An 8,346-nucleotide genomic window follows, 5' to 3' on the forward strand; every position below is an offset into this window, starting at 1 on the left:
TTTTCAATTCCACAAACAACCAAAAAGTAAAAGATAATCATTTCTAGCAGATTATCTCAGTTCTATCTTTACAAGGATTTCAGAGATGTTCCTTTGCCAGGTTGACTCAACAGTTAAAAGCAAAGCATCCATCTTAGTCCATTCTGCAAAAATCATCGAATTTCTCAGCTGAAAAAGCTTTCATTCCAAGTTTTAAAAAAAGACACTACCTCTCTACCATAAAAAATATTAAAAAATTAAGGTTCATTGTATTGTTCTACATATGCAAAGCTATCTTGTGTACCAGTATACTTTGAACAACAATAAAACAGTAATTTGACTACAAAAATGAAATATAACTATTATCTGAATGTACCAGATAGGGAAGGGCAGAACAAAGAAACCATATGATTCACATGCCAAATAGAAACTAAAGGAATTCTAAATCCTTTGGGATTTTGTTGTTGCTGTTTTTATTGCTAACTATCAATGTCTTGGTTATTCCTCCAATCAGTGTATTGCAAAATCCCAGATTCTTTTTTTTTTTTTTTAAGTCTTTTGTGGTTGGAAGCCGGCTTTGTAGAAGCATGTCGATATCATTCTTTCCCTCCAAATTCCACTATGAAATTGGGAAATTCCTTTGTCAGGCAGAGCACACAAAAGGTGTGTTCCTGAAGGGGAGTGGGGGGGGGGGGCAGTGGAGAAAGAAAAGGCTTTTCTTTATCTCACCATCAAAGGCCTTGCAAAGTACTCCTGAACTGAGCAGCCCCAAGACTTGAACTGCACATTTTTTAGCTAAAAATCAAGCTAGGCCTAGGTATTTATAGAGAGGTTAACATGTAAAATTTGTTAGCATATTTCTAAAGGAATTATTATAATGTTTGACCGTAGAATAATAATTTCAAGATTTGCAGCAGAGTGGCTTTTTAAACATCAACCTATTGAAAGAATTAGGATTTTTTTTCTAAATTTCCAAAAACATACCCTTGAAAGAAATCATAACCAGGTTTAATTTATTACCGGCCTGCCAGAAATAGACTGAGGAAAGAATTTGCCTTATCCTTTGTTAGTGATTTCATAAATAGACTTTCTATAGCAAAACTGCCTCTCCTTTTCTGAGCCTCAATTTGGAAACCCCACAAAGGACTTTTTCTGGGAGACCTGCAGGGGTGGGGGTTGGGCTCAGAGTTGGGCATTATTTAGGAGGCCCCTGGATATTTGAATGACCTCCTAGGTCCTGGCTACTGGCTGGATCCATTCATTCTTACCTCCTGCTGTCTCTTTAGGCCTAAATGCTGGGAAGCTGGCCTTGTCCAAGGAAAGAGAGGGTAGAGACAAAGGAAAGTGGATAATTTCCATAAGCAAAACCTTGGGGAATTAAAGGAAAGCCAGAAGTACCAGGTTTGGGATAGCAGTTAAGAGTCATCTTCAGAAACTATGGCCCAAAGAAAGAGTCTGTTGAGAACCTTGTAAGACTTTCTAACCCTTGTAAAATTTCACATCACAGCTGGGCTTCCCTAAAAGGAATGGGTTTGGATTTGTTTCCCAGCCTCTAAATCCAAGAGGAGGGACAGAGAAAGAAGCCGTTAGGAAGGTGTCTGAGAAACAGAAGAGCCATCAGGCTTAATCCTTTGAGGACCAACCAGAAAAAGAAGAGGACCCACAGCACTTGGGAATTGAGTTCCTCTTGAGAAGGGATCTCAAGGATCTTACGGGATACAGAGACCACCTGGACACCATGCAAGTGTCTTAGCATCCCAACAGCTCCATCCATACACAATGCTTTGCACATCCCATTGTTGACAGGAGCTAACCAAACCCACAGGAACCTGAAAGTAAATGTCCTAAATTAAACTTAAGATCTTTGCCATGATATCAGATACTGTAGTTTTCTGTCCTGGGTCTCTCTTCAAGGAATTCACCTCCAACTCTAAGCTGCTGGAAAAGATAGTTTCTGACCACTCACAGCTGAGTCTCTCACTGCACAGGGCTTTGGCCACTTTCTTATGACAGCTCTTGAGATCTGCCCCACCCAGCAGTGCACCCCTTCCCAAAGAGCAGCCAACCTCTGTGTTAGCACAAATGAGGCACCATGATGAAGGAGATGAGCAGCAAACTTCAGATCAGCAAGCTTTTCTTTATTCAGGATTGAGTGAGGAATCAATGGGTTGAATGCCTGGCATGGCTCATTTTGGGGACAGAAAACGGAGGTAGCCCTAAGCAAGATCTGGGTAATATAGGCCTGCCTCCTTCAGGGTGGGAAAGAACGGGGTTCATTCCTGGGGTTCACTGTATTGGGGTCTCCGCAGATCCATTAGGATGGGACAAGAATGTGAATAGGGAATTACCTGGGGCTTATAGTATTGGGGTCAGATGACCCATTAGGGGGTGTGGGGGGGGGTCCAGGTGCCAATCAGTTCCTTTGGTGTTCCTTAACTCTGGTTGAGGTCTGGACCTTTAAATGGGAAAAACTTCAATTTTACCCCCATAAAGCAGGTGGGGGAACAGCTATGGATGCGGGGAAAGTCTTTGGGCTTATTTTCCACATCCTTCACTCTGGCTGATAGAAACCCTTCCCCTCTTCCCTGAATTTGGGCCAACCCTAAGGAGCCACCCACTCTCCACAGCTCCTCATCCTCTGGCTCTGGCCTGAATCACCATAGCATTGTGTCAGCTTCTTTCTAAACCTGCCTGCTCACTCCCTCACAGGTTTATCTCCAGAGATTTCTCAGTCTACTTGTGGGTAATTCAGCCTGACGCACTCACCTAACCAGATCTCCCATCTCAGCTACTGCTTTCTCTGAAAATGGTATTTATTTCCTCTCATCCACCCCCATCAGCATGTGCTGGGCAGACTCTACTTCCCTTGCATTGATCCCAATCCCTCCTCTCCACAGCTGTCACCCAGTTTAGAATTTGTCCCTGTGCAGCTAGGGTTGTGGCTCAGTGGTAGGGTGCTTGCCCAGCATGTGTGAGGCACTGGGTTCGATTCTCAGTGAATAAAATAAAGGCCCATCAATGTTTAATAAATAAATTTTTAAAAACCTTAAAAAAAAAAAAAAAAGAATTTGACCCTAACTGGTCTCCCGACTCCACCCATTCCCCATCCCCCTCCCTAGCCTCTTCCTGCTCACATTCCCAGATCCAGACTTGCTGAACTTTCTGTTCCCTTGCCTGTGGCCTGTTTCCTCCTCAAGCCTGCACAGATGTTGTTCCCTCTTTCTGAATGAGTCTCTCCACCTTCCCCACCTCCTCCATCTACTGCCTGCAAACCTTCAGGTCTAACTAAATGTCTGTCACTCATGCAGAGAAGTCTCCCTCACTCACCTCCCCTCACATGCATACCGGGTTTGGGTGCCCTGACATGTGTTGCTAGGTTGCTTTTTTCACCTGAAACCTGAGATTTAGCTGACTCTGTCTTCCAAAGGACAAGAAGCCTGTGAGGGCAGGGACAATGACACTCAGGCCCACTGGGGTCTCCACTGTACCATCATTATTAGCAAGATATTTAAAAATTAAGTGATTGGAACATCAGTTTTAGCAGGAACAGAGTTTTTGTTTGTTTGTTTTAATGACATTTAAAGATAAAATACGATCAAATACTTTACAATTCTCTGCTAAACTTAGTAATAAATATTTTGAAGCTTTTTTGAGGTTTCTTATTTAATACCAAAAAACCAAAAGCCACGTTGGTTATTCCTGGAAAAGTTTTTAAAAATATATAAAAAATGCAAAGTAAAGTAGATTCATTTGTCAGCAAACAGTTGAAAGATGCTTAGAAAATATTGCTGTAGATTTAAAGAAACATGTATTAGAATAAATTACAGAGTGTGGGAGGTTTGCTCAAGTATTTAAAGAAAAATACAACTATTTCTTTTTTTTTTTTAAAAGAGAGAGAGAGAGAATTTTAATATTTATTTTTTAGTTTTTGGGTGGACACAACATCTTTATTTGTATGTGGTGCTGAGGATCGAACCCGGGCCGCATGCATGCCAGGCGAGCGTGCTACCGCTTGAGCCACATCCCCAGCCCAAATACAACTATTTCTAACATGCTGCTGCTAAGGGTAAGTGCTTGATACTGTTCCAATGCTAACATACCTGGAAATGCGCTTTTTTTTTTTTTTTAATGAACTGCTAAATAAAAAGTTTAGCAGAGGTGGGCACAGGAATATCACAAGTTCAAGACTAGTCTGGGCAACTTAGTAAGTAAGACCCTATCTCAAAATAATAAATTAAAAAAAAATGGGGATGAACTCTGCAGTAAAACACCCCTAGTTTCAATCCCCAGTGCCCCACCCCCCACAAAAAAAGAAAAAAACAGAGCAGACTTTTGAATTTGCTGATTTTTTTCTTCAGTAAGTGTGGTCCATAATCCATAATGTGCTGCCAGATGGGTTTTGTTTTGTTTTTTGTGTGTGATCAAAAACTTTAAAGCTGTCCCTTTGAGGTAAAAATAATATCTTTACCACCACAAAGAAGAAATTACCTTTAGGAAGAAACTCATGGTGCTGAAAGAGGATTTTACAGATGTTGCTGAGGCAAGAGGATCACAGGTTCAAGGTCCTCCTGGGTGACCCAGTCTCAATAAAAATGAAAAGGGCTGAAGGTATAGTTCGGTGGTAGAGCATCCCTGATTTAACCCTCAGTACCAAATGAAAAAAAAAAAAAAAAAAAACACTGAATGCAATTTACATTGCAAAAATACTTGATTAATATCAGGAAACACCAACTTACCAGTCAAAACTTAACTAAACCTTTTGCATAGTTGGTAGATGAGATTGAAAAGTTAGTATTACATTAGGTAAATGGTAAAAATAATCCATCTCTTCCAAAACTTTATTACAAAACTTCGTGAGACATCTTTTCTCATGACAGTTTTTAAAACAAGCCAGGTTGAGATCTTCAAATCGTTTTATCACAATGCGTTAGATACTAAGATTTCCGAAGAAGAAACATGTTCAATCATACTGAGTCCAAAATGTCAAGATCTTTGACAGCAAAATACTTTGTATTGATAAAAATTAACTTTTAATGATATTTAATCCATCATAATTTCAATTTTAATCTTCTTTATTTTTACTTATTTATTTGTTTATTTATTTATTTATTTGGGGGGGCTTAGGATCAAACCCAGGGCCTGGTGGATATAAAGCATGTGTACTGAGCTATTCCTCCAGCTTTACTTTCTATTTTTGTGTCCACTTTGTAATGCACATAACATATTAAGCTAGTACTACCAGTATTTAATGTATAAGAAATTCTTATAAGCTTATTTTATAAGTGAGTAAATAAGTGAGAAATTTAGATGAATAGTGAATTTTTTTTTCTTTTACTAAAGTCATGATGTATCATAAGAAAGGTAAAGGCCACACGTTAGAAAAATTGCCCGGGTAGACAAGTTTAACTGTTCTGCATAGTGAAACCTAAACTATACTTTCATTTCTCCAGCAGTCTAAATTTGAGGAAATTAAATGCATATGGCCCTAAATACGCTCATTCTGCTTAAAAAAAAAAAAAAAAAAGGAGAAAAAAAATCTATCATGTTCATGCTGTGTTTGAAAAGGCCCTGAGAACAGTCCAGGTTTGTGTTTCCACGTCAGCCTTGGAACAGATGGACCCGGAGTCTAGATTTTGCCACGTTACAGAGAGCTCACGCATCCTCCCTCTCGGGCAGCGTGGCTCCTCTCCCCTTTCTTCTGACATGTCCATCCCAGATGGCGAGTGTTAAGTCGACTTGATGGTAACATAATAAAAAAATTTAGAGCATAAACCACACCAGTGCCTCGTCCAGGCACACTGTTCCCCACGCCACCCTCAGGGGCTTTGTCTGGAAGCACTGACCCAGCCCTGAAGGTGCTGCCTGTCTGTCCACTCTCATCGAGTCCATCCTCCTCCTACCATCCCCAAAGCAAATTAAGTTCAATGGAATACAAATCCTTCCCCTCAGGACCCTCTATGGCCCCTCACTCAATGAATTCTACATAACCCTCTCATGGAGAGGCTGTCCACTTTAGTTCTGCATGGGGCACTCTGCAACAGCCCCTTCGGATGTTTCTTTAAGAAATGCAGATTTGGACATGAAGAGGCCAAAGATAGAACCTTCAGACAAATCCCTATTTCCGAGAGAAAGGCAGAAAAATCACTGAGGAAGAAAGAGTGAGAAGAAATGGCTTTATGGAAACAAGGCAAGAGCTAGCTTCCATGACAAGAGCTAGCTTCCTCTTCCCTTAGCTTCCATGACATCTCCCTAATGTCTGTATGTCTGTCTGTCTTCCTTTCCTTTTCTTTCTCTTTTATAGCATTATAGGAGATTGAACCCAGGGGTTGCTCTAACACTAAGCTGCATTCCCCAACACTTTTTTTAATTTTTTATTTTGGGACAGAGTCTCACTTGGTTGTCCAGGCTGACCTTGAACTTGTGACCCTCCTGCCTCAATCTCCAGAGCAGCTGGGATTATAGGTGGGCACCCCCCACACCTAGCTCTTGCCCTCTTTCCATAAAGCCATTTCTTCTCACTCTTTCTTCCCTAATGATTTTTCTGCATTTCTCTCTGAAATAGGGATGTGTCTCAAGGTTCTATCTTTGGCCCTCTTCATGTCCAAACCTGCCATTTCCCAAAGAAATATGTTTGCTCTCAGGGCTTCAGTTCTTCTCCCCAGCCCCACCCCCACTCCAGTACTGGGGACTAAACTCAGGGGCACTTTACCACTGAACTACATCCCAGCCATTTTTAATTTTATTTTCAGATAAGTTATCACTAAATTGCTGAGACTGGCCATGAACTTGCAATCCTCCTGCTTAGCCTAACTGCTGGGATTCTAGATGTGTGCCACCCTGCCCAGCAGGCCTTCAAATGTATTCAAGTGATCCCCAAATCTGTGTTTCTATGTCTGCTCTCTCCCCTAATTCCAGATCATGATGAGTTCATAAGTAACAGACAGATGTCCTAAAACCTCTCCAACCCAGGAGGCCCAAAATGTACCTCCTCCTCCTCCACTCCATGTCATTTAATGTGATTTAATGCCATTCATGCACTCCTTCCATTCCTGCTTCCTCACTTTCCGCTCCTCCCTCCACATTCAAGAAAGGGGCCTACTGCTTCTTCCTACAGCCCTAGCCCTGTCAAGTCAACACCTCAGTTGAAGCAGTTATCTGTTATTGAAGCAGTTATCTATGTCTGATCTATTACAGAGACTTCATAACTAATCACTCTTTTTAACAGTCTTTGGACAACCAAGGTTTATCTAGTAAGTGCAAGCTGGGGTTGTATCTCAGTGGTATAGTGTGGGCTCAGCCTGCCAGAGGTTCAGGCATTAGCACCACACACATGGCGGGGGGGGGGGGGGGAGCTGCCTTATTAAAGGCATGTAAACCCCCCATGGTCTTCTTGCTCTAAAAGAGCAAAGGTCCTTCTGTCAAAAGGTGTGTTCCTTGGGGCTGGAGGTATATATATAGCTCAGTGGTAAAGCCCTAAGTTCATTCCCAATGAGAGAAAGGAGGGGGAGAAGGAGGAGAGAAGGGGACCTGGGGTGGGGGGAGAGATATTGATTGATTCTGCTACAATATCACAAAATAAAAATTTTTACTATCCTAGTTAAGATGTAAATATGCCCTTACAATCAAATAGGAAAAGCTCATTGACAAATATGAAACAGGGAAGGCCTCCCTTTGCCTTAGAGCTGTAGATCTCCACATTCATTGGAAACCCAACAGCATTGGAAAACCATTCTTTTTTTTTTTTTTTAATATTTTTAGTTGTAGATGGACACAATATCTTTATTTTACTTATTTATTTTTATGTGGTGCTGAAGATTGAACCCAGTGCCTCATGCATGCTAGGCAAGCGCTTTACCACTGAGCTACAGCCCCAGCCCTGGAAAAACATTCTTTATCCGTTGTCCAGAGCACTTTGGGGGAAATTGGGATGATCATGACAATAGATCTTCCTGGTTGTGGAGCAATCATGTTCTCATAAGGATGATAGAGTTGCTCACACTATCAAACTAGGTTGGGATTTAAAGCAGCCCTTCCATCCAGTGTCCCTTTCTGCTTTCAGATCTCATGTGTTCTCTAGCATAGAGCAAGGTACCAGCACAGTGTCCCAGAGGGGCCCTTCACAGCCTCCAGCATGGACTGAGACTGAACTCCATTCTCATGCCACACTCAGCAAGTTCCCATCTACCTGTTTCCCTCCCGTTCTTCTTCCTTTTCCACCTCCAATCCTTAGACTTAGAAAAGCTCTTCATATAATTAGAATAAAATATGAATGGCTAATGAAACTGTGGACCCAACTCAGAATCAGACCAAGGCATTTCAGTTATTATATGCTTCCTGGGCACAGAACCCACTTCCTGACACCAGAAT

This window comes from Urocitellus parryii, chromosome 13, assembly GCF_045843805.1.
Source record: "Urocitellus parryii isolate mUroPar1 chromosome 13, mUroPar1.hap1, whole genome shotgun sequence".
NCBI classification, from domain to species: domain Eukaryota; kingdom Metazoa; phylum Chordata; class Mammalia; order Rodentia; family Sciuridae; genus Urocitellus; species Urocitellus parryii.